Source organism: Bombina bombina, chromosome 2, assembly GCF_027579735.1.
Source record: "Bombina bombina isolate aBomBom1 chromosome 2, aBomBom1.pri, whole genome shotgun sequence".
In the NCBI taxonomy this organism is placed as follows: Eukaryota; Metazoa; Chordata; class Amphibia; order Anura; family Bombinatoridae; genus Bombina; species Bombina bombina.
In genome coordinates, this window is record NC_069500.1 from 1,240,686,935 (window position 1) to 1,240,713,131 (window position 26,197).

Sequence of the window (26,197 nt, forward strand, 5' to 3'; positions counted from 1 at the left end):
CCTTGTCTTCCGCATAATTAGATAGGGCTGCAGCAGCTGATCAGCCAGATCAACCCCACCCATATGCCGGTTATAAGACTTGATGCACACTGGCTTCCTTATGATCTCAGCTCTGCCACGTACAGAAACCGCCACCGTCCTCTCTGTGTGGATGGTGGTAAGAAGGTATACATCCTTCTTGTCTCTGTACTTCAGTGCCAACAGCTCCTCTTGGCGCAGAGCTGAGGTCTCCCCCCTTCGTAGCCGGGTGCGTACAAGCTGTCCTGGGAAACCTGCGCGGTTCTTTTTAATTGTACCGCAAGCTACTGTATCAAAGCAATACAGTAGCTTGAACAAAAGGACACTTGTATAAAAATTGTCTAAGTACAAGTGATACCCTTTGTTCATTAGGGGTAATATCAGGTCCCAGACAATCTTGCCAGTGGTTCCCATATGTTCTGGGCAACCTGGAGGGTCAAGGTGGCTATCCTTTCCCTCATACACCCGGAAGGCCTGAGTATACCCAGTCTCGCTGTCACAGAGCTTATACACCTTTACCCCATATCTGGAGCGTTTGGAAGGAATATACTGCTTGAATCCCAGCCTTCCCTTATACTTCATTAGGGATTCATCAACGCATATATTCCTTCCAGGTGTATAAGCCTCTGCAAACCTGGCAGAAAAGTGGGTTATCAGGGGGCGGATTTTATACAGCCTGTCAAATTGGGGATGCTCCCTAGGGGGGCACAGGCTGTTGTCGCTGAAGTGCATGAAATGCAGAATCATTTCATACCTCTTCCTCGACATAGTCTGGGAGAAAATGGGGGTAGAGCAGATGGGGCTAGTACTCCAGTAGGAGCGAATGGAGGGTTTCTTTATGATGCCCATCAGCATAGTCAATGCCCAGAATTTTTTGAATTCTGGCACATTGATGGGGGCCCATTGCTGCTTTGCCAAATATGTTCCAGGCTTTGCAGCACGGAACTGATGGGCATATAAATTAGTTTGGGCGACAATGTTCCCCAATATATCATCGCCCAGAAACACTTCCAGAAACTGCTGGGGGCTAAAACCTGCCACATCTATATTTATGCCAGCATTTGCTGTGAAGGGTGGGATATCTGGCCTCTGGAGATGAGGCGTTACCCACTCTTCAGCAGCAATGGCAGCAACACGCCTCCTTCTGGCAGGGGGGCTAGCAGGGGGGCTGGCAGGGGGGCTGGCAGGGGGGCTAGCAGCCACAGATACATCACTATCAGTTGAGACTGCATCTAGTGATGTATCTGAGCACATGGCAGGGTCAAAATTGGGGTCTGAGTCAGAAATAGAGGCATCTGACTCTGACGCAAGGATGGCATACGCCTCCTCAGCACTATATCTTTTCTGTGACATTTTTGTATCACAGAAAACAATTACTAAAAAAAATTAAATTAACTAAATTAATTAACTAAATTAACTAGCAAAAAAGTACAGCTATGCTACTGCCAGTGATTTATAGCGATCACTGGCAAGCTAGAGGTTAATGGCTCTGAAAATTAAATTAAATTAACTAAATTAATTAACTAAATTAACTAGCAAAAAAGTGCACCTTTGCTACTGCCAGTGATATATAGCGATCACTGGCAAGCTAGGGGTTAATGGCTCTGAAAATTAAATTAAATTAACTAAATGTTTCTGAAAAGAGCCTTTGGGTTTTTAAAAAATTACAACAACAAAATTAACCCCTAAAAAAATGCACAGACAGCAAAATGCAGCAAAAAAAAAGTGCACCTTTGCTACTGCCAGTGATATATAGCGATCACTGGCAAGCTAGGGGTTAATGGCTCTGAAAATTAAATTAAATTAACTAAATGTTTCTGAAAAGAGCCTTTGGGTTTTTAAAAAATTACAACAACAAAATTAACCCCTAAAAAAATGCACAGACAGCAAAATGCAGCAAAAAAAAAGTGCACCTTTGCTACTGCCAGTGATATATAGCGATCACTGGCAAGCTAGGGGTTAATGGCTCTGAAAATTAAATTAAATTAACTAAATGTTTCTGAAAAGAGCCTTTGGGTTTTTAAAAAATTACAACAACAAAATTAACCCCTAAAAAAATGCACAGACAGCAAAATGCAGCAAAAAAAAAAGTGCACCTTTGCTACTGCCAGTGATATATAGCGATCACTGGCAAGCTAGGGGTTAATGGCTCTGAAAATTAAATTAAATTAACTAAATGTTTCTGAAAAGAGCCTTTGGGTTTTTAAAAAATTACAACAACAAAATTAACCCCTAAAAAAATGCACAGACAGCAAAATGCAGCAAAAAAAAAAGTGCACCTTTGCTACTGCCAGTGATATATAGCGATCACTGGCAAGCTAGGGGTTAATGGCTCTGAAAATTAAATTAAATTAACTAAATGTTTCTGAAAAGAGCCTTTGGGTTTTTTAAAAATTACAACAACAAAATTAACCCCTAAAAAAACGCACAGACAGCAAAATGCAGCAAAAAAAAAGTGCACCTATGTTACTGCCAGTGATATATAGTGATCACTGGCAAGCTAGGGGTTAATGGCTCTGAAAAGAGCCTTTGGTTCTATATTTTTTAACAAATAAAAGAAATAAATCTCTCTCTCTGCTAAATACAGGTCTCTCTCTCTCTCCAACAAAATGGCAAGTGAGGAGAGGGAGGGAGATCCACACTGATCATAGTCAATATTTACAAATATTGACATGATCAGACAAATGGGGTATTTTATTATTATTTTTTTTTTTAGGGTGGGAGGCTCAGATTGGGTGACCCTAGCTTGCCCCTATGATGATGCAGGCTAGGGACACCCCCAGAGGCCCCATGATGCACTGGGCATCGCCATCTTGGATGCCTAGTGAAGGGGGAGGGGGGGGGCTATTTAGGGCTTTTTTTTTTATTATTCGTTTTTTTTTTTTTTTTTTTTTTATTTTAATTTATAACTAACTAAGTGCCTCGACCCACCGAGGCACTTAGCAAACAAGCAGAGCATCGGAAGCGTGTCCGATCGCTTCCGATGCTCTAAAACACTGCCGGGCTCCACGTGGAGCGAAACCGGAAGTGATCACTCGTGGGGGAGTGATCAATCCGGTCCCGGCACTCGGGAACAGTATTGCAGGATGCCTAGACCTCAAGGCAAGCCTGCAATACTGTTAGAGCAGCTGGAAGCGATTTCGATCGCTTCCAGTGCTCTGTTAAACCGACGACGTATGCCATACGTCCTCGGTCGTTAAGTGCTTTTTTTTTGAGGACGTATGGCATACGTCGTCGGTCGTTAAGGGGTTAAAAACACTATTATCCAGAATATGCTCTCCCTATGTGCTGCCTGGGTCCCGTCCCACCTGGTCCAATTATAGAGCCGGCCATGAATGCTGGTGCACAAGGCACAAGTGTATGTGTGTATGCAGCTTAAATACAGTAATACATTTTACTAGAATGATTTTTTCTAATGGAAGAATATTGCAAGAAAGCTTCTATTTAAAAACTAAACACACCCATGCACATTTCAACTTTGACCTTTCTGTCCCTTTAAGACCATGTCTGACTTTAACCAACTTCATCTACTGCTTTTTGTAGTTCTCCTTTCAGAAACATCCCACATAAACAGGAAATTACTTATAGGTTCAAAACCAATTAAAGTGACAGTGTATACCAGAATTTTTGTTGTTTTAAAAGATAGATAATCCCTTAATTACCCATTTCTTAGTTTTGCATAACCAACATGGTTATAATAATACACGTTTTACCTCTGTGATTACCTTGTATCTAAGCCTCTGCAGACTGCCCCCTTATTTCAGTTCTTTTGACAGACTTGCATTTTAGCCAATCAGTGCTCACTCCTCGGTAAATTCACCTGCATGAGCTCAATGTTATCTATATGAAACACATGAACTAACGCCCTCTAGTGGTGAAAAACTATCAATTGCAGAGGCAGCCTTCAAGGTCTAAGAAATTAGCATTTGAACCTCCTAGGTTTAGCTTTCAACTAAGAATATCAAGGGAACAAAGCAAAATTGGTGATAAAAGTAAATTGGAAAGTTGTTTAAAATTACATGCCCTATTTGAATCATGAAAAAAAAATTTGGACTTGACTGTCCCTTTAACTGAACCTTTGTTCATGCAAAAATATTAAAAAAGTGTTATTTCACATGCATGATAGGATTTTTTTTTTTTTCTAATTTACTCCTATTATCAATTTTTCTTCATTCTCTTTCTATCTTTATTTGAAAAGCAAGAATGTACGTTTAGAAGCCGGCCTATTTTTTGTTCACAACCTGAGTTGTCCTTGCTGATTGGACAGCACCAATAAACAAGTGCTGTCTAGGGTCTGAACCAAAAATTATCTGGCTTCTTAGCTTAGATTCCTTCTTTTTCAAATAAAGATAGCAAGAGAATGAAGAAAAATTGATAATAGGAGTAAATTAGAAAGTTGCTTAAAATTGCATGCCCTATCTGAATCATGAAAGAAAAAAATTAAGGTTTAGTGTCCCTTTTACCCCTTAAGGACCACAGCACTTTTCCATTTTCTGACCGTTTGAGACCAAGGCTATGTTGACATTTCTGCTGTGTTTGTGTTTAGCTGTAATTTTCCTCTTACTCATTTACTGTATCCACACATATTATACATATATTATATACCGTTTTTATCTCCATTAAATGGACTTTCTAAAGATACCATTATTTTCATCATATCTTATAATTTACTATAAAACAAATGATAAAATATGAAAACAACACCCATGCTAAATAGTTTCTAAATTTTGTCCTGAGTTTAGAAATACCCAATGTTTACATGTTCTTTGCTTTTTTTGCAAGTTATAGGGCAATACATACAAGTAGCACTTTGCTATTTCCAAACCACTTTTTTTCTTCTTAAATGGAAAGAGTCATTCTTTGCCTTTCGTCCCAGGAGGATGGCAGAGAAGTGTCAGAAAATTTAATTTTTGTTTTTGTCTCTTATGGAGGGTAGTACTCTTCGCCATGGAACAGGAGTTTTAAGTAGTCCTGTCAGTCTCTCAGTGAGGGCTTGGATGAAAGTTAGAGTCTGGAGATGCAGGGAGTTTCTTTCTGCGAAACCATCCCGACTCATATTAACAGCTCCTCAAGTATTCGGCGTTGTCGAACTTCGCTTCGCTGCCTGCTACTATCCGTCACACTTGAAGGGCCATGTTCCTGTTCCACGGCATAGATTCTGGTAAGATCATTTCATTTTACTTTATTTGCAATGTACTGTAATGTGAATGTTTCCCGAGAGGCTACCACCTTGCGGGTCTAACTATACATAAGGGTCTCAGTGAGTCTCTTTTAGTATCTTGGAATCGAGGGTTAATATCTCCTGAGGGGGGTAATTGAACAGGGTTTTTTTTTAAATTATCATGTTTGTTATGTGATTCAACCTGCTTATGTGCAATGTTTACTGGGCTCGTGGTTGGAACATTGAGGCCTTTGGAAGTGACGCAGCCTTTTGGTTGGGCGCGCTTGTTTGGACTGTATGGTTCACCTTGAGTTCAGGCGTGGCTATGTTCTGTTGTTCCATTTCCGCATTCCCGACCACGTGGCAAAGGAAATTTTCTAGTCCGCAGGGGTCTGGTCATAGGAGGTGGTGAGTGCCTCAGCCATTGGGGGTGTCAGGTGCCATTTTAGTTTTCACTACTTTAGTCCATATTTAAATATCCTCTATCCAGTTATCGAGGATTCTGATGCTGAGACTGTGTTAATTTCAGATTCAGTTACAGAGGATTCTGATACTGAGACTATTTTGATTTCAGATTCTGTGTTCGGTGATGAATCCGGAGTGGCCTCGTTGACGCCTGTCATCCAGTTTTGTTCCATATGCCATTTCAGAGCGCATGGTTCCTCGGGATCGGGGAATCAAGGGACTGCTGAGCCATCCGCCTCTGGGTGTCCTGTCCTCCGAGATGTGAGTTCCCTACCAAATCATACTTCTGCACATGCGGGTAACCCAGTTTATGGTTCCTTCATGTGGGGTGGCGTGTTTCCCCCGGAGGTTGCAGCGCGTTTTCGCTTCCACATAATGTTGGCGATTGTCTGCAGAGTCCAGACGTTTATTTGAGAATGTGCTTGTGCCCTATTGTCCCGGGCCTTCTGCCTTTGGGAGGGCCTTTACATTTCCCCACAGGGGTATCTGTCCCTGAGTGTTGTGCCTTCCATTACAGGATTGTGCACCTTCGCGTGCTGCTCAGACGTGTTTTTCAGTTATTCAATGACCCTATCGTTGCCAGATACAGGAAATTTCAGTCTGATAATTTGAATGGTGCACATCATTAGACATGTGGGGATTAAGTAATCTCCTGATTGTCATTTTTTTGAGATCTTTCCCAGTTTTGTGTGATAGGGCTCCGTTTGGCTTTTCCTGCGGGTAGGCCTGTGTCTTTTTGAGCGTTAACCTCCGGGTTGCCTTATATTTTATTTATATCTGATTGGATGTCTTTTATTTGTTTTTGTTTCCTTCGGGAACCTTCTGGGATTGATACTCTTTATTACTTCTTCGGAAGTTGTTGGGCATGTTAGTCCTCTGTTAAAAATGTTTGTTTTCTGTTTTTTCCCCTACAAGGGAGAATTTACACAGCTTGCCGGTGGGGACCCTAGGTGCAGGCTGGTCCAGTCGTGTTTGTTCGGTTTTGCGGCTTTTCAGACACATGGTGCTGTTCTGCTCAGCTGGTTCGGTAGAGGCGACGAGTGCTCAGGTTATCATTGTTTTTTCATGTTCAACTAAGCATTCAAGAGGACCTGTGGGTCCGTGAGGTGGGAAGGATTGTTTCAGTCCTTATAGCCTTCAGTCATAGATGACCGGGCACTGCATCACTCTATTTGACATCTGATTTCATCAGAACTTAGAGTTTCCTCCCCATGTGGTGGTGGGTGGGAGGGCTTCATGCCCCTTAACACTATTGAGCGGTTTGGCCTTCATTTTTTAGGCCTCTGGATTTGTCCTTTTGGGCTTGATCCAACAGCTTGTACAGGATAGATGTCTAGCATGTGGAAGGTTTGCAGTTTGAAACCTATTGCAGCTCATGACACCTTGCAGGTGTACTTGTAAGCTGTTTCTAGTATATCTAGATGCAGCCCTTACTCTTGACTGAGTTATAAGAGGCCTTTGGGTCTTCTTCCATTGCCTCCGGGTGAATGGATCTCCTTTTAGGGATCTGTGTTTCTGGGTGATGGTTGTTCCCTGCGGGGATTTTTGTTTAGCTCTGGGTTTTCCGGAGCTGGGTAGGCTTTGTGCCTTCTCTTCCTTGTGTCCTCTGCTTGTGCGGAGGTGTTAGGGAGACTAGTCCTGCTAGTAGGATTTTTTTTACCTCGAGGAATCCCTTGGTTGTCCTGAGGCTCTGAGAAGTATCTTCATATGACTTCTAGCCTTGCTCCTTGGAGCATTGGACTTTGGCTAGGGGTGCTTCCTTCCTTTGGTCAGAGCTTTCGAGTTCTTCTCGCTATCCGGATTCTCTGGATATGTATCTATACCCTTGTGTCTGGCTTTTTGGCCGGTTGGGGTATTTAGTTCTAGGGTAAGGTTTGCCTGAACTATTAGGTGCCCAGACCTGTTTTTCTACCTGAGACTTCAGGTTGCTGAAGCTTCGCTTGGCCTTTTTCCTGACCCAGTCTTGGGTGGTTTTGGAATCTTGGATCTCAGGGCTGGTCGGGGTGTTCCACGGTAGTGGGAACTTGGGCTATGTCCTTGCTCCATCTACTTAACCTGGTCCTCTGGTGGTTAGCCATGTGGCTTGAGCCTCAAGGGTGGTTGATTCATACCCAGCTGCTGGAGCTGGATGTCCAATTTCTGGTGCGCCTTAGGATTGCATTCCTCTAGTCAGCTTGCCAGTGTTCCTGTGGATTCCCTGCTCTGCAGGTGAATGGGTTGGCTGTGCCTCTGCTTGGCAAGCTACTTGTGGGGGGTCCTTTTCTAGGACATCTGTGTTGGGAATTTCTCTTCCCATTAGCTGGTTACTTCGGGCCTTGAGGACAGTTGTTGCCCTTCCGGCATCATCCCTTTTCTTTAGGGGGTATTCTCCTCCCTATGGAGATAGAGTCCTTGCTTGGGGCTTCTCCTGGATGGAAGGCAGAAAGGTGGGATTGGTTCCCCCTGGGGTCTTGCTGGCTCCAAGCAGACTTGTTGGGCCTTTATTTGATAGATCCTTAGGTCTATGACCTTGTTGTCTGTTTCAGAGTTGGGTTGTACTTGTGCTCTGTGGGGATGGCTGTGCTATCCTTACGCTCGTTGCTGTACCTGTTTTGGCATTCTTTTGTTTCCCTGTCTTGGATCCCGGAGGCTGGGTTGGTCCAGCTGAGTGTGGGTCTGCAGGTCAGGATGGCCGAGCGGTCTAAGTAACTGCGTTTGGGTTGCAGTTTTCTTTGGATGTGTGAGCTTTGTTGAGTCTATCCTGTTAGCTTAGTCTGCTAGGGTATAGATTTTCCTTTCAACTTGCTCCATTGATTAGAAGAGGGTTTACTCTTCCTTCGGAATCTGAGGGTATACTCTCCTTCTCGGGGGGCCTCGATTAAGGTTTTGTGTTCCCCTTTTCAGGGACCTGTGTGTAGGTCCGACGGCTTAGGTTGCCTGGAACGTGCCCTCTGTCTGGGGATTGCTTTTGCAGTCTGTTTCTTGCTTGACTGCTTCTTCCTTGCAAGTACCCTCTGTGTCGTCCTGTTGTGGACTCTATATTCTGAAACTTGGGGTTTTTCACTTGGGTATATTACACACTTTTTCATGGTCACATACTTTGGTATTCTTTGGCCAGACAGTGGGAGGACTTTGCCTCTTCAGTTGCATTCCGTGCTTGCAGAATATTGGGGAGACGTCTGTTCTGTCTCTGTGCCCGGTCTTATCCCGGGCTTCGCTTGGTGTAGGTGTGGCCTCCTTTCCCTGTTTGGGCCCCTTAAGGTTTCTGTGAGCTGGGCTCACTCGTGGAGGTGTTCTTTTGTATTAGGGGACCTTTCGGTTTCCTTGGTTCTCTTTTGCCTTGTTCCCTTGGGGGTTTCGGCTGGTGTCTCCTTCATTTGTGGAGATGAGCGGTGGGGAACCGTTTATTGAGCGACGATGTCTCCTGGAGGACTGGTGGCTGAGTCGAGTTCATTTGCGATCTCTGGTTTGGCTTCTGGACTAACTATGAGTCAGTGTCATTGGGGCTTTTCCTCTTAAAATTTTCTTGGCTTCGGGTGAAGCAGGGTTTTTTATTGGGTAGAGGTTCAGGCCTGGTGCCCTCAGTATGGGCAGCCTGTTGTACCCTCCCATCTTGGCATTCAGTGTCCTCTATAGCTTGGGTATTGTTTTCCCAAAAGTAATGAATGCAGCTGTGGATTTTTTCCATTTAAGAAGAAAAACATAAATTATGCTTACCTGACAATTTCCTTTTCTTCTGATGGAAAGAGTCTACAGCTCCCCACCTGTAATTTTATGTGGGGCATCCTTATATTCTTCTGGCACCTTTCACTCTGATATTTCTTCTACTGTTCCTTGTTCCTCAGCAGAATGACTGGGGGATGAGGGGAGTGGGAGGAGTATTTAAGCCTTTGGCTGGGTTGTCTTTGCCTCCTCCTGGTGGCCAGGTTCTTATTTCCCAAAAGTAATGAATACAGCTGTGGACTCTTTCCATCAGAAGAAAAGGGAATTATCAGGTAAGCATAATTTATGTTTTTTCAAAATTAGCGATAGTTACATTGGAACACTGATATCTGTCTGGAATCCCTAAATATCCCTTGACATACAGGTGAAACTCGAAAAATTAGAATATTGTGCAAAAGTTAATTTATTTCACTAATGCAACTTAAAAGGTGAACCTAATATATGAGATAGACTCATTACATGCAAAGCAAGATAGTTCAAGCCATGATTTGTCATAATTGTGATGATTATGGCTTACAGCTCATGAAAACCCCAAATCCACAATCTCAGAAAATTAGAATATTGTGAAAATGTGCAATATTCTATGCTCAAAGTGTCCCACTCTAATCAGCTAATTAAGCCATAACACCTGCAAAGGGTTCCTGAGCCTTTAAATGGTCTCTCAGTCTGGTTCAGTGGCAATCACAATCACGGGAAAGACTGCTGACCTGACAGTGCAGAAAACCATCATTGACACCCTCCATAAGGAGGCAAAGCCTCAAAAGGTAATTGCAGAAGAAGTTGGATGTTCCCAAAGTGCTGTATCAAAGCACATTAACAGAAAGTTATGTGGAAGGGAAAAGTGTGGAAGAAAAAGGTGCACAAGCAGCAGGGATGACCGCAGCCTGGAGAGGATTGTCAGGAAAAGGCCATTCAAAAGTGTTGGGGACTTTCACAAGAGCTAACACACAGACGGATCCTGGACATGGGCTTCAAATGTCGTATTCCTCTTGTCAAGCCACTCCTGAACAACAAACAACGTCAGAAGCGTCTTACCTGGGCTAAAGAAAAACAGACCTGGTCTGTTGCTCAGTGGTCCAAAGTCCTCTTTTCTGATGAGAGCAAATTTTGCATCTCATTTGGAAACCAAGGACCCAGAGTATGGAGGAAGAATGGAGAGGCACACACTGCAAGATGCTTGTAGTCCAGTGTGAAGTTTCCACAGTCTGTGTTTATTTGGGGAGCCATGTCATCTGTTGGTGTTGGTCCACTGTGCTTCATTAAGTCCAGGGTCAACGCAGCCGTCTACCAGGAGATTTTGGAGCACTTCATGCTTCCTTCCGCAGACGAGCTCTATGGGGATGCTGACTTCATTTTCCTGCAGGACTTGGCACCTGCCCACAATGCCAAAAGCACCAAAACCTGGTTCAATGACCGTGGGATTACTGTGCTTGATTGGCCAGCAAACTCGCCTGACCTGAACCCCATAGAGAATCTATGGGGCATTGCCAAGAGAAAGGTGACAGACATGAGACCGAACAATGCAGAAGAGCTGAAGGCCGCTATTGAAGTATCCTGGTCTTCCATAACACCTCAGCAGTGCCACAGGCTGATAGCTTCCATGCCATGCCGTATTGAGGCAGTAATTGCTGCAAAAGGGGCCCAAACCAAGTACTGAGTACATACAGTATGCATGCTTATACTTTTCAGAGGTCCGATATTGTTCTACAGGTATATACAATCCTTGTTTTATTGATTGCATGTAATATTCTAATTTTCTGAGATTGTGGATTTGGGGTTTTCATGAGCTGTAAGCTATAATCATCACAATTATGATAAATCACGGCTTGAACTATCTTGCTTTGCATGTAATGAGTCTATCTCATATATTAGTTTCACCTTTTAAGTTGCATTAGTGAAACAAAGGAACTTTTGCACGATATTCTAATTTTTCGAGTTTCACCTGTATATATATATTTTTTTAGAAGACAACTCAAAGTATTGATCTAGGCCCATTTTGGTATATTTCATGCCACCATTTCACCGCCAAATGCGATCAAATAAAAAGAAATTGTTCACTTTTTCACAAATGTTTTCACAAACTTTAGGTTTCTCACTGAAATTATTTACAAACAGCTTGTGCAATTATGGCACAAATGGTTGTAAATGCTTCCCTTTGTTTAGAAATAGCAGACTTATATGGCTTTGGCGTTGCTTTTCTGTAATTATAAGGCCGCTAAATGTCGCTGTGCACCACACGTGTATTATGCCCAGCAGTGAAGGGGTTAATTAGGGAGCTTGTAGTGTTAATTTTAGCTTTAGTGTAGTGTAGTAGACAACCCATAGTATTGCTCTAGATCCATTTTGGTATATTTTATGCCACCATTTCACCGCCAAATGCGATCAAATAAAAATACGGAGCTTGATAAATATGCCCCTATATATTTAAAATGATTTAAAATAAAAATTGCAATAAAAAGTTATGAGGGCTCAAAGATATGAGGTCTCAAGTGTTAGAAAAAGAATCTGCAAAGGGCTTTAACAAAGAGATACATATATATATATATATATATATATATACATGTGTAAATATATATATATATATGTGTGTGCATATATGTATTCATGCATTTATATTTTTATATATGTATTTACCGACATATATACACATATAAACACATAAATACATATTTATACATATATATATATATATATATATATATATATATATATATATATATATATATATATATATATATATATATATATATATATACATACACACATGTGCATTAGAGCCGTTTACAGTTAAGTAGCTGAAAACGTAAAATAATTTTAATGCAATATTCATGGTTAATAAAGTGTTTAACTGTGTTTGTACTGTAAATCTTTCTTCACATAAGGGAATATGTTCTAAGTATTTTAAAATAGATATTCCTATATATATATATATATATATATATATATATATATATATATATATATATATATATATGTATGTATATATCTATACCTATATATAATCATATACTGTATAGGTATAGATATATATTTTACCAAAAAAATCATCAGATATATATAGAAATATGTATTTTTGAATAAATAGAACACATTTTGCTATGTGAAGAACATTGGAATGTGAAATATTAATATTTCATATCGGGTTAGCACACTTGAGAAAATGTGATCGGGTTTGCACGACTTGTCCGGTTAGTTTTTTTCCACTTTTCGCGTTCCATTGAAGAATACGTTAATGTGGTCGTGATATTGTAACTTCAGCTTTTTGCGCATGTCGGGTTAGAGCGGGAGTGAAAACTTTTTACTTTCAACTTGTAATACACGCGGTATTCGACCCACGCAAAAAGCTGAAGCTGAGTGCAGTTAGTGGGCGAGCAGGAGAGATAAATAGCTCTCCACTCGTAATCTAGCCAATATGGGCCGGGAAATACAGGAGATATGTCATTTTTGAAATATATATACTGTATATGTGTTGCTTTGAAGTCTTAGCCATCTTTAAATGTTATTGAAATTCAAAAAGAAAACATATTTTATTCAGTCAGCTGCTAAACTTACTATGAATAGTTTATGTTAATTAGAAATATAGCTTTTTATTTACGGAATGTTATAAAATATTCATACCATTAGATTTGTATTTAATTCCATATGAACTATGTGGTTTTATGACATAACTTGTAGATGTTTGTCATTTGCATGGAAATGTATAGTGCAGTAATCAGTCACATAGATCCATTATAACAAACAACAGAAAACTCAGCTATCTACCAGCTAATGCACAGTACAAGAAGCCTTTATCTGCATTCTTTGATACGGATCCCATAGGAAGTGGAAGGGGTTAAGACTAAATTTAGTGTGTGGCTTATCCATATTAAATGTATTGGTTTTCTTGCTCAGAGGCACATCAGATATTGCACACTTGCTATTATAAGCATTAAGGTCTATTGATCAGTAATGAGTCACCCCAGGTTACAAGTGTCAGATTCCAGATTCCTTTGTTTTCTTGAAACAGAGTCCTCAAATACTTGTTGAATCTAACAGGGCTTGTATCATTTATTTTAAAAAATGATCATCTTATATTTAGGAGTTAAAATTCACAAGTTTACTGCTGATAGAAAAGCTTTGTTCTTTATAAATGTAAGATGCTAACACTATATTTCTACACCAGAGTTTCCTTATCTGCTCACTGAGCACCCGGACAATAAAAACACTTTGAGATTGTAATGTAAGATGCTTAATTATGCCTAGTAAAACAACTTTTCAATATACTTTTATTCTTTATTTCCCCCCTTTTTTCTGTATTTTAAAGGGATAATGTACTGCCATTGTATCTCCTTTATTGTGTTACCAATTATTTTTTACACCTGCTGGACTGTATTTAATTGTTTACAAACATCATCTTCACCTTTATGTTGTGATTTGAAGTAGCTGACTTTGCCCATTGTATCCTCAACTATTCAGTAACTTAAAGGGACATGAAACCCACATTTTTTCTTTCATGATTTAGAAAGAGCATACAGTTTTAAACAACTTTCTAATTTACTTCTATTATCTAATTTACTTTATTCTTTTGATATTCTTAGCTGAAAAGCATATCTAGATAGGCTCAAATAGCTGCTGATTGGTTGCTGCACATAGATGCCTCGTGTGATTGGCTCTTCCATGTTTATTGCTCTTTCTTCAACAAAGGATATCTAAAAAATGAAGCAAATTAGATAATAGAAGTAAATTGGAAAGTTGTTTAAAATTGTATTATCTATCTGAATCATGAAAGAAAAAAAATTGGGTTTATTGTCCCTTTAAGTACTGATTATTGAAAAACTATGGGCTAGATTACAAGTGGAGCAGTATTCAGAGCTCCTGCTCAATCGTAAACATTGCTAGAAGTAATCTTTTTGCGTGCGCAGGTTAGCACGCATATTACAAGTGAGCAAAATCTGACGTGCACTAACTTCAGGACTGGAGATATCGTGACCACGCTATCTTTTTCTCCACATAGTCTTCAATGGAGAGCATAGGAAAAAAGACATAACACTTAACCTATAAATATTTCACATTTCAATGTTCTTCACTTACAGGAAATTTTTTATTTTTATTTTAAATACATATATATATATAGACCTGGTTATCTTAAGACGCGTTATTGAAAAATTAAATATGAAATATTGATAAAAATATTAATAAGTATTAATAATTATTATAGATACTGTATTACATACATACACATTCTATGTATTTTTTATAATATTTTAGTACATCTATAATAATTATTTACATAAAATGTTAATATTTTATATATTTTATATTTAATAATTACAAAACCCACCTTAAGATGTCAGGTTTGAGCACATAAGTCCAACAGGAGTGTACTAATTCTTCATGTGCGCTAACTTCTGAGCTAGAAAGCCAATACACTTAAAATAGTGATTAGCCAAACACTAAATTCAGTGTTAAAGGGACATGAAACCCAAATTTTTTCTTTCATGATTTAGAAAGAACATGCAATTTTAAACAACTTTCTAATTTACTTCTATTATCTAATTTGCTTAATTCGCTTGATATCCTTTGCTGAAAAGCATAACTAGATATGCTCAGTAACTGCTGATTTGTGGCTGCACATAGATGCCTTGTGTGATTGGCTCACCCATATGCATTGCTATTTCTTCAACAAAGGATATCTAAAGAATGAAGCAAATTGGATAATAGAAGTGAATTGGAATGTTGTTTAAAATTCTATTCTCTATCTGAATCATGAAAGAAAACTTTTGGGTTTAGTGTCCCTTTAACCTCTTCTACTTCCTGTGGTATCCGTAACAAACAATGCAGATAAAGACTAATTTATGCAAGTATTTTACTTTGATATTTACTTCTTGTTGTGTGAAGTGTATTTGGCTAAAGTCTAGAGTTTGTATGTAACATCGAAATTAATACCATCTATTTCTATCATCGGAATTAATACCATCTATTTCTATCATGGGAATTAATACCATATATTTCTATCATGGGAATTAATACCATCTATTTCTATCATCGGAATTAATACCATCTATTTCTATCATCGGAATTAATACCATATATTTCTATCATGGGAATTAATACCATATATTTCTGAAATGAGAATGTTGTTTAGTTTCAAAATATGACTAATTATAAAGCCATAGGCGTTTACCAATCAAACAGTTTAAATACAGCTGGGTTTGTGGTTTGAATAATATTAGTTAAACGAGCAATATCATTCTTGCCTTCTGATAGGGTAAATATGCAAAGAGCTACTAGGAATAGTTTTGTTTTATTTAAAGGGACACTGTACCCAAAATGTATCTTTCGTGAATCAGATTGAGCATGACATTTTAAGAAACTTTCTAATTTACTCCTATTATAAAATTTTCTTCATTCTCTTGGTATCTTTATTTGAAATGCAAAAATGTAAGTTTAGATGCCGGCCCATTTTTGGTGAACAAGCTGGATTGTCTTTGCTGATTGGTGGATAAATTCATCCACCAATAAAAAAGTGCTGTCCATAGTACTGAAACCAAAAAAAAGCTTAGATGCCTTCTTTTTCAAATAATGATAGCAAGAGAACGAAGAAAAATTGATAATAGGAGTAAATTAGAAAGTTGCTTAAAATTGCATGGTCTTTCTGAATTACAAAATAAAAAATTTGGGTTCAGTGTCCCTTTAAGCTTTCTGTGGGTTAGTTTTACAGGGGCTTCTGTCGATGTGAAAGTAAAACAAGTTGGAAAGCAGACTTTTTTGTTGTTTAATGTTTCACTTTCATGACATTTGCAATTAACACTTTCATTTTGGTTAATGTTATAAATAATATTTGCTAAAAATTCAGACCTGATGGCAATCATATATTAAAGCAAAGCAATGATGATATTTAGTTGTGTACAAGGATTACAGTTTAAGAGTGTGATTTGAACTATATGTTTAAGTTTTTATTATACCAGGAAAAAATGTGTTTATAAATATGAACTGAACATACATGAAAACTTATCACTGAAACAAATCTATGTGAAAAAGCTAAAATAAGCTATTTAAATGCTCAGAATGTGTTTTTGATGGCTTGACAAAGCATTAGTGGACTTTGAAGACACTTGAATTTGTAAACCTCATAAAAATATACAGAAATCAGTTTGTTCTATGCAAATGAATGGATATTTCTACAGACTATAGGTGTTGTATGAAAGTAGACAGTGTGCAGAAAAAAAGAAACATAAAGGGCCAGATTACAAGTGGAGCGCTAATTAACGCTTCTGCTCGAGCGTTAATTGAACTAGAAGTAAGCCTTTTTGCTCATATGGGGTTGCTCTCATATTACAAGTTTAAAAGTTTTTTGCTCTAATGCTAACCCGACAAGCGCAGAAATCCGGGTTAAAATATCACGTGTGCATTCACCCTACTCTCGTGCAAACCTTATCGTATATTTGTATATTCTCAAATATATTAATATTTCACAGTCCAATGTTCTGCACATAGAAGAATATGTTCTATTTATTCATAAATAAATATTTCTACATATATATCTATACCTATATATATATATATATATATATATATATATATATATATATATATATAATTATATATATGTATAGATATATACAGATAAATATCAGAATATCTATTTATATCTATCTATTTATAAATACTTAGAACATATTCTGCTATCAGCAGAACATTGGAATGTGAAATATTTACAGTAAAAATATAGTTAAAACATGAATATCGCATGAATATGATTTAACGTGTTTTCATCTACTTAACTGCAAGGGGCTCCAATGCACTTGTATATATGTTTATATATGTGTACATATGTATTAATGTGTTTATATGTGTATATATGCCTGTAAATTCATATGTACACATATAAATACATAAATACATATGTACACATATATAGACATATCTATATACATACACCTATATACATACATAGATATCCATCCATCAGACATGTATATGTATGTATCTCAATTTTAAAGCCCTTTGCCTGTCTTTTTATTTTCCTAACACCTGAGATCTCATATTTTTGAGCCTTTATTGTTATTGTTTAAAAGGATAAATAACAATTTTACTACCCATTCCCCAGCACAACCAATATTGTTATTTTAATATATTTTATAACATTTAAACCTCTAAATTTCTGCCTGTTTCTAAGCCACTACAGACAGCCTCTTATCACGTGTTTTTTTTATTTGCTTTTCACAACAGGAGACTGCTAGTTCATGTAGATAGGCCATGTAGATAACATTGTGCTCACGCCCGTGAAGTTGTGGCAGACACTACACTAATTGGCTAAAATGCAAGTCAATAGACAATAAATAAAAAGTTATGTGATCAGAGCTCTGAAGTTGTGTTAATCATTCTACCGTGAATCGCAATTGCGCTCAATCGATCGCGTTTACTTTTAACTAGTAATACCAGCATTAAGCCTGATGAGTGCAACCCCCCGCAATTAACCTCTTATCACTTGCATGCAAACATTTGCGCTCTATTCGTAATCTGGCCCAAAATGTACAGCACGTTATTTCGCGTAAGGTGTCACACATACAGTAACGCACAATAAGGTATTAGATGTTGTTGGTTAAAATGAATTAAAAAAGCTAAATGTTTAAAGAGACATGAAACTCAGAATGTTTCATTTGTAAATTCAGATAGTGCATGCACTTTTAAACAACTTCCTAATTTATTTATTACCAATAATCAGATTTGTTTCATTCTCTTGGTATGTTTTATTTAAAAGCTATAAACTCAGGAGCGTGCACAAGTCTAGAGCACTATATGGCAGCAGTTTTGCAAGAATGCTATCAATTTGCAAGAGCACTAGAGGGCAGCTCTATTACCTGCCATGTAGTGATCCAGATGCCTACTACCTATGTATCGTTTTAACAAACAATACCATGGGATTGAGGCATATTTGATAATATTGTAAACTTGTAAACTTTTTAAAATTGTATGCTCTGTTTGAATCACAAAATACATTCTGTCAGATAAGTGTAAAGGCTGTGACACACTGCAAGCGGAGCGGCGCTCAGCGTGTAGATGCGGCTGTGCGCGCTCAGTGTGTCCTGCCTTTTCATCTCTGAGCACTCTGCTGCGTCAGGTAGCGCAGCTGAGCGCTCAGAGATGAAATATTTGATCTTCAGAAGCGATGCGACGCGGAGCGAGGCAGCTGCTTCGCCTCGCGCCGCATCGCTTGCAGTGTGTCACAGCCTTTACTCTTGCATGCAATCCAAAACATCGCTTTTGATAACAAAGTATTAAATGTTATCACTTGCTATTGTGCATTCAAAAAACATGGTGCATATCATAGATCTAAACCAATTACTTGAGCAGGACATTTGTGCTCCATCAGATTTGTGTTCAAGCTTTGTCCAGCATGAATGTCAGCGCGACCCCCTCAAGAAATGTATTATATATGGGGAAGAACACACATACACTACCCAACATGAATATTGTAGCAAACACTATACTACTATGCACATAATATTTATTAGCTATGGACTTAGGAAAGTAAGTGGTATGAATACAGCTCCAGCAATTGTAACGCTCAAAACTTTTTGCATTTTTTTAGCTCCACTTGTAATCTTGCCCTTGATGTTTAATCAGAAACAGATCAAAAAGTTTATAAGCGACTAAAACTTGTAAGAATTGGGTTAAGTTTGAATTGTTTGTGATACTTAAAGAGCGAAGAGAAAAATCACTATTTTAAGCAAATATTAAAACAAAAAATTCCTTGAAAAATATGTTATAAAAGCATCCTGTGCATTTAGCAAATGTAATAACGCTTCCACTCTGATGAGGGAGTAGGGGATCTTTTTCCAAGAGAAATTGTTTAATATAGGGGTTCAAAGAGTTAATTAATTATGGGTTTAAAAATGTTTCCTTTAATTATTGGACAAGTCAACGGTGCATCACCCCCAATGAATATGAAGGCTTTATTTGTTTATTGTGTATGAGCTTCACCCTCATTATCATGAGTATTGGCCATTATCAGATCTTCAGAGTGCATTTATAAGCTGGAATGAAAGAACCTTCTCAAGAGTGATGTATAAATTGTCTGTACATTAAACACTCTACCAGATAAGCAAAATATGTTTATTATTGATCAAAACTATTTTAATATCAATTAGATGCTCTTTCCAATATTCATTAAAAGATCAAAATACTCAGATTCTTTTACAAACCAACAAAGTAATTTCAGCGTAAGAAATTGGATAGCTTTTTGTCAAACAATAATTTTTTTAGCAAATCCAGAGGTATAACTTACTTGTGTCTGTCATGCACTTTAATCTTTAAAACTGCACATCCGTTGGTAATATGCCTCTGTTGTATTTACTGTACAAGTGCCAGTTGTATAAACTGAGATTCCTAGATATCTGCATTATGATATACAACATGTAAGTATTTAAAATGATTTAAATTATCTTTTTTTTTTTCTATGACTATTCCATACTGTTAGAATGTGTCTTACAGATTCCAAAGAAATCCCAACTCAACAGAATAATAACTTTCCAAATAACTGCACTGCAAAAAGTTGCCAGATAATTTGTATAGAGACCCTTCACCTATTGTGTTTCAAATGTAGCAGAAAATGCTCTCTGCACCAATTCCCACATTACTTTTTTAGTATCTAATCGAGAACACTTTATTTTAACAACCCATTTTGGCAATTTTCACATCATATCCTCAATATTTGCAGCACTGGACTACTGTGATTAAAGAGTTAAAAGATTAAGGGTCTGATTTTGAGTGGAATGCTGTTGTGCGCAAGTGATAAGGGGTTTATCGCGGGTGTTTGCGCACGTCGGAAGTAGCGTGCGCATTACAAGTTGAAAATAAACTTGTTAGCTCAAACTCAGTTGAATTTAACGTGCATCAGGTTATAGCGTCCTCTGGTTAACAGTTACACTTGAATAACAAGTGTCACAAAAACATAAAAAATACATTTCACGATACAGTTACACTCATAATAACACTGTCTGATAAAAAAAATATTTTAAAAAACGGCAATTTTTTTTTATAAAGGTTTAAAGATATGAGGTCTCAGTTGTTAGAGAAAAAAAAGCTGCAAAGGGCTTTAACATAGAGATACATACATACAATATACTGTATGTATCTTCTATATGAAGAACATATGTAAAATATGTGTTTTACACACCGTGTTTCTCAATTTAGATCTTAACACGGTCGGGTTAGCGCACATGAGTACTTAGTATTCTTAAGGCGCGTTATTGAAGTATAACATATAAAATATTAATTACATTTTTTTATTAAAAATGAATAATCATACTATAAAATATGCGTTGTTTAGAATATTTTACAGTATTATATTAATTTGTATCAATATATTATATTTAATATTTAAATAACGCGCCTTAAGAATCCTAAGTCTTCATGTGTGTTAAGATCTAAATTAAGATGTGATGTGCAAAATGCATATTTTACATTCCTATGTTCTTCACAAAGAAAATAAAGTACTTTTTATTATTAACTATATATAGTTTTATATATATCTGATACATAAACACATAAATACATATGTGTACATATCTAGACATGTATATAAGTGCATTGGAGTCCTTTGCAGTTATATATATATATATATATATATATATATATATATATAGAGAGAGAGAGAGAGAGAGAGAGAGAGAGAGAGAGAGAGAGAAAGAGAGAGAAAGATATGTATTCATGAATAAATAGAACATTTTCTGCTATGTGAAGACATTGGAATGTGAAATATAAATATTTTATGTTGGGTTAGCACACTTAGTTAACGGTGATCAGGTTTATGCGCGAGTAGGGTGTTATTTATGGGGGAATACATTAACCTGGATCACGATATTGTAAATCTGTATTTTTGCGCACGTCGGGTTAACACGCGAGCGAAAACTTTTTACTTTCACCTTGTTATACGCGCAGTAGCACAAAAACCTATAGCAGAGTTAGAGTGCAAGCGGGAGCAATAATTACCGCTCCATTAGTAATCTGGCCCTAAGAAGTTAAAAAAGTGAGCAAATCACAATTTTATTCTATAAAACATGTGTGTCTGCCAATCACAATTTGACTCCCATAAGTGCTCCTGAGCCTACCTCTGTTCAGGATTGGAATAAAAATGACATGAAACACAAAACTAAACTTTCATGCAATTTTAAGAGACTTTGTAATTTACTTGTATTATACAATTTATTTTTGGCTCTTTTGATACATTGTTGAAAAGCATACTGAGGTAGGCTCAGGAGAACTACTGTGAGCCAGTTGCTGATTGGTGGCTACACACATATGCCACTTACCAATATTTTACCAGATGTGTTCATCAAGGCCCTTGTAGTGAATTGCTGAACTTTTTTTTGGCACTTTTTTGTTTAGGGGACACTCAGGTCAAATTAAATTTTCAGGATTCAGATACAGCATGTAATTTTGAACAACTTTCCAATTTACTTCCATTAAAAAAATGTGCACAGTCTTTTATATTTACACTTTTTGAGTCACCAGCTCCTACTGAGCATGTGCAAGAATTCACAGACTATACGCATTTGTGATTGGCTAATTGCTATCACATGGTACAGAGGGAGTGGAAATATACATAACTTTGAAATTTGTTAGAGAAAAATCTACTACTCATTTGAAATTCAGAGTAAATGGTATTGTATTGTCTTGTTATCTTGCATTTGTTGATTATGCAAATCTACGGTGTTTACTGGTATTAAGTCAGTAATATGAAAGGGCTAATGACTGCACTGTTTTGTTTTTTTTAGCTAAAGTGTACAATACCTCACCATTATGAATCTATGCCATAGCAACTGGTAATGTACCATATACATAAGTAATACATTACACCAGTATGTCAAATGTTATCATGTGATCATGCCAGTAAGTACACTAACATTTCCATCATCTGTTCTTCCTTGGGAGTATGTGCACTGCATGACTGAGGACACAAAAAATAACCCATCATAGGCACTAGCACATGACATTAATTGTGAAAGCTCCCCTGGATCATTACCTGCGTGCTGCCTGTCATTATATACAGTAAGCCATCAATTATTTTCAAGGTGTATTAACAGGCATTAGAGATGTGACATAACCTGATTATATGAAATCAGCATATAACCAAATAGACATGACAAATGTGTCCACTATGTGTTTTTGTGTTTTACTAACCATAGCTTTTTCATTAACATAAAATCAAGGGCTCTGAATCTCAAAGCTCACTGAGGGCCTGATATTCAAAACCTCACTGGCATGGAGAAAAATCACACAAAATCCTTTTTTAGACCTTGTATTGTAATACAAGAGTCTCTGTTTCACATAAAGAACACTACATAGCAACATAAACATTTCTTAAGATAAAATGTGTGTTTCTTAAAGGGATACTAAACCCAATTTCTTCTGTTATGTGCGATCAGTCCACGGGTCATCATTACTTCTGGGATATAACTCCTCCCCAACAGGAAATGCAAGAGGATTCACCCAGCAGAGCTGATATAGCTCCTCCCCTCTACGTCAGTCCCAGTCATTCTCTTGCACCCAACGACTAGATAGGATGTGTGAGAGGACTCTCACAAGAGTTCCATTCTTGGGGACTCTTATAGATTCTGTAGAAATGAAGATTTACCTGACAGAAGACAGGTTAACAAGGCTTCAGGATGCATGCCGTGTCCTTCATTCCATTCAACACCCGTCAGTGGCTCAATGCATGGAGGTGATCGGCTTAATGGTAGCGGCAATGGACATAGTACCTTTTGCACGCCTACACCTCAGACCGCTGCAATTGTGCATGCTAAGTCAGTGGAATGGGGATTACTCAGATTTGTCCCCTACCCTGAATCTGAATCAAGAGACCAGAAATTCTCTTCTATGGTGGCTTTATCGGCCACACCTGTCCAGGGGGATGCCATTCAGCAGGCCAGACTGGACAATCGTAACAACAGACGCCAGCCTGCTAGGTTGGGGCGCTGTCTGGAATTCTCTGAAGACTCAGGGATTATGGAATCAGGAGGAGAGTCTCCTTCCAATAAACATTCTGGAATTGAGGGCAGTTCTCAATGCCCTTCTAGCTTGGCCCCAATTAACAACTCGGGGGTTCATCAGGTTTCAGTCGGACAATATCACGACTGTAGCTTACATCAACCATCAGGGAGGGACAAGAAGCTCCCTAGCAATGATGGAAGTATCAAAGATAATTCGCTGGGCAGAGTCTCACTCTTGCCACCTGTCAGCAATCCACATCCCGGGAGTGGAGAACTGGGAGGCGGATTTCTTGAGTCGCCAGACTTTTCATCCGGGAGAGTGGGAACTTCATCCGGAGATTTTTGCCCAAATACTTCAACGTTGGGGCAAACCAGAGATAGATCTCATGGCGTCTCGCCAGAACGCCAAACTTCCTCTCTACGGGTCCAGATCCAGGGATCCGGGAGCGGTTCTGATAGATGCTTTGACAGCACCTTGGAACTTCGGGATGGCTTATGTGTTTCCACCCTTCCCGCTGCTTCCTCGATTGATTGCGAAAATCAAACAAGAGAGAGCATCTGTGATTCTAATAGCGCCTGCATGGCCACGCAGGACTTGGTATGCAGATCTAGTGGACATGTCATCCTGTCCACCTTGGTCTCTACCTCTGAGACAGGACCTTCTGATACAGGGTCCATTCAAACATCAAAATCTAACTTCTCTGAAACTGACTGCTTGGAAATTGAACGCTTGATTTTATCAAAGCGTGGTTTTTCTGAGTCGGTTATTGATACCCTGATCCAGGCTAGGAAGCCTGTTACCAGAAAGATTTACCATAAAATATGGCGCAAATACCTATACTGGTGCGAATCCAAACGTTGCTCCTGGAGTAAGGTTAGGATCCCTAGGATATTGTCTTTTCTACAAGAAGGTTTAGAAAAGGGTTTATCGGCTAGTTCATTAAAGGGACAGATTTCAGCTCTGTCCATCTTGTTACACAGGCGTCTGTCAGAAAATCCAGACGTCCAGGCCTTTTGTCAAGCTTTAGCTAGGATCAAGCCTGTGTTTAAAGCCGTTGCTCCGCCATGGAGTTTAAACTTAGTTCTTAACGTTTTACAAGGTGTTCCATTTGAACCCCTTCATTCCATTGATATAAAATTGTTATCTTGGAAAGTTCTGTTTTTAATGGCTATTTCCTCGGCTCGAAGAGTCTCTGAGTTATCAGCATTACATTGTGATTCTCCTTATCTGATTTTTCACTCAGATAAGGTAGTTCTGCGTACTAAACCTGGGTTCTTACCTAAGGTAGTCACTAACAGGAATATCAATCAAGAGATTGTTGTTCCATCCTTGTGTCCAAATCCTTCTTCAAAGAAGGAACGTCTTCTACACAATCTGGATGTAGTTCGTGCCCTCAAGTTCTACTTGCAGGCAACTAAAAATTTTCGCCAAACTTCTTCCCTGTTTGTCGTTTATTCTGGACAGAGGAGAGGTCAAAAAGCTTCTGCTACCTCTCTCTCCTTCTGGCTTCGTAGCATAATACGTTTAGCCTATGAGACTGCTGGACAGCAGCCTCCTGAAAGAATTACAGCTCACTCCACTAGAGCTGTGGCTTCCACTTGGGCCTTTAAGAATGAGGCCTCTGTTGAACAGATTTGCAAGGCTGCAACTTGGTCTTCGCTTCATACTTTTTCCAAATTTTACAAATTTGACACTTTTGCTTCTTCGGAGGCTATTTTTGGGAGAAAGGTTCTTCAGGCAGTGGTTCCTTCTGTATAATGAGCCTGCCTATCCCTCCCGTCATCCGTGTACTTTTGCTTTGGTATTGGTATCCCAGAAGTAATGATGACCCGTGGACTGATCGCACATAACAGAAGAAAACATAATTTATGCTTACCTGATAAATTCCTTTCTTCTGTTGTGCGATCAGTCCACGGCCCGCCCTGTTTTTTAAGGCAGGTAAATATCTTTTAAATTATACTCCAGTCACCACTTCACCCTTGGTTACTCCTTTCTCGTTGATTCTTGGTCGAATGACTGGGACTGACGTAGAGGGGAGGAGCTATATCAGCTCTGCTGGGTGAATCCTCTTGCATTTCCTGTTGGGGAGGAGTTATATCCCAGAAGTAATGATGACCCGTGGACTGATCGCACAACAGAAGAAAGGAATTTATCAGGTAAGCATAAATTATGTTTTTTTTTTAAATGATTCAGATAGAGCATTTAATTTTAAGCAACTTTCTAATTTACTCCTATTATCAATTTTTCTTCGTTCTCTTGCTATCTTTATTTAAAAAGCAGAAAATTGATGCTTGGTAAACTGTCCCATTTTTGGTTCAGAACCTGGGTTACACTTGCTTATTGGTTAGCCAAATGTAGCCATCAATAAGCAAGCGCTATCTAGGGTGCCTAACCTAAAATGGGCCGGCTACTATACTTTACATTCCTGCTTTTTAAATAAAGATAGCAAGAGAAAGAAGAAAATTGATAATAGGAGTAAATTAGAAAGTTGATTAAAATTACATGCTCTATCTGAATCACAAAAGAAAAGAATTTTGGTTTAGTATCACTTTAATTGTTTTTAAGGGCCTCCCCATACCGACGAGTCTTCTTAGAATCTTATAATCTCTCGTCTGATCGGCAAATTTTTATTATATTAGGCTCTGAATGGGTTTAGTCTCCTGCACACCTACATCATGCTTAAATGGACATTAAACCCAAAATATTTATTTCAATATTCAGATACAGAATACAATTTTAAAAAAGTTTCCAATTTACTTCTATTATCAAATTTGCTTCATTCTCCTGTTATTCTTTGTTGAAGGGGTACCTAGGTAGATAGCGTGCATATGCCTGAAGCACTACATGACAGGAAATAGTGCTGCCATCTAGTGC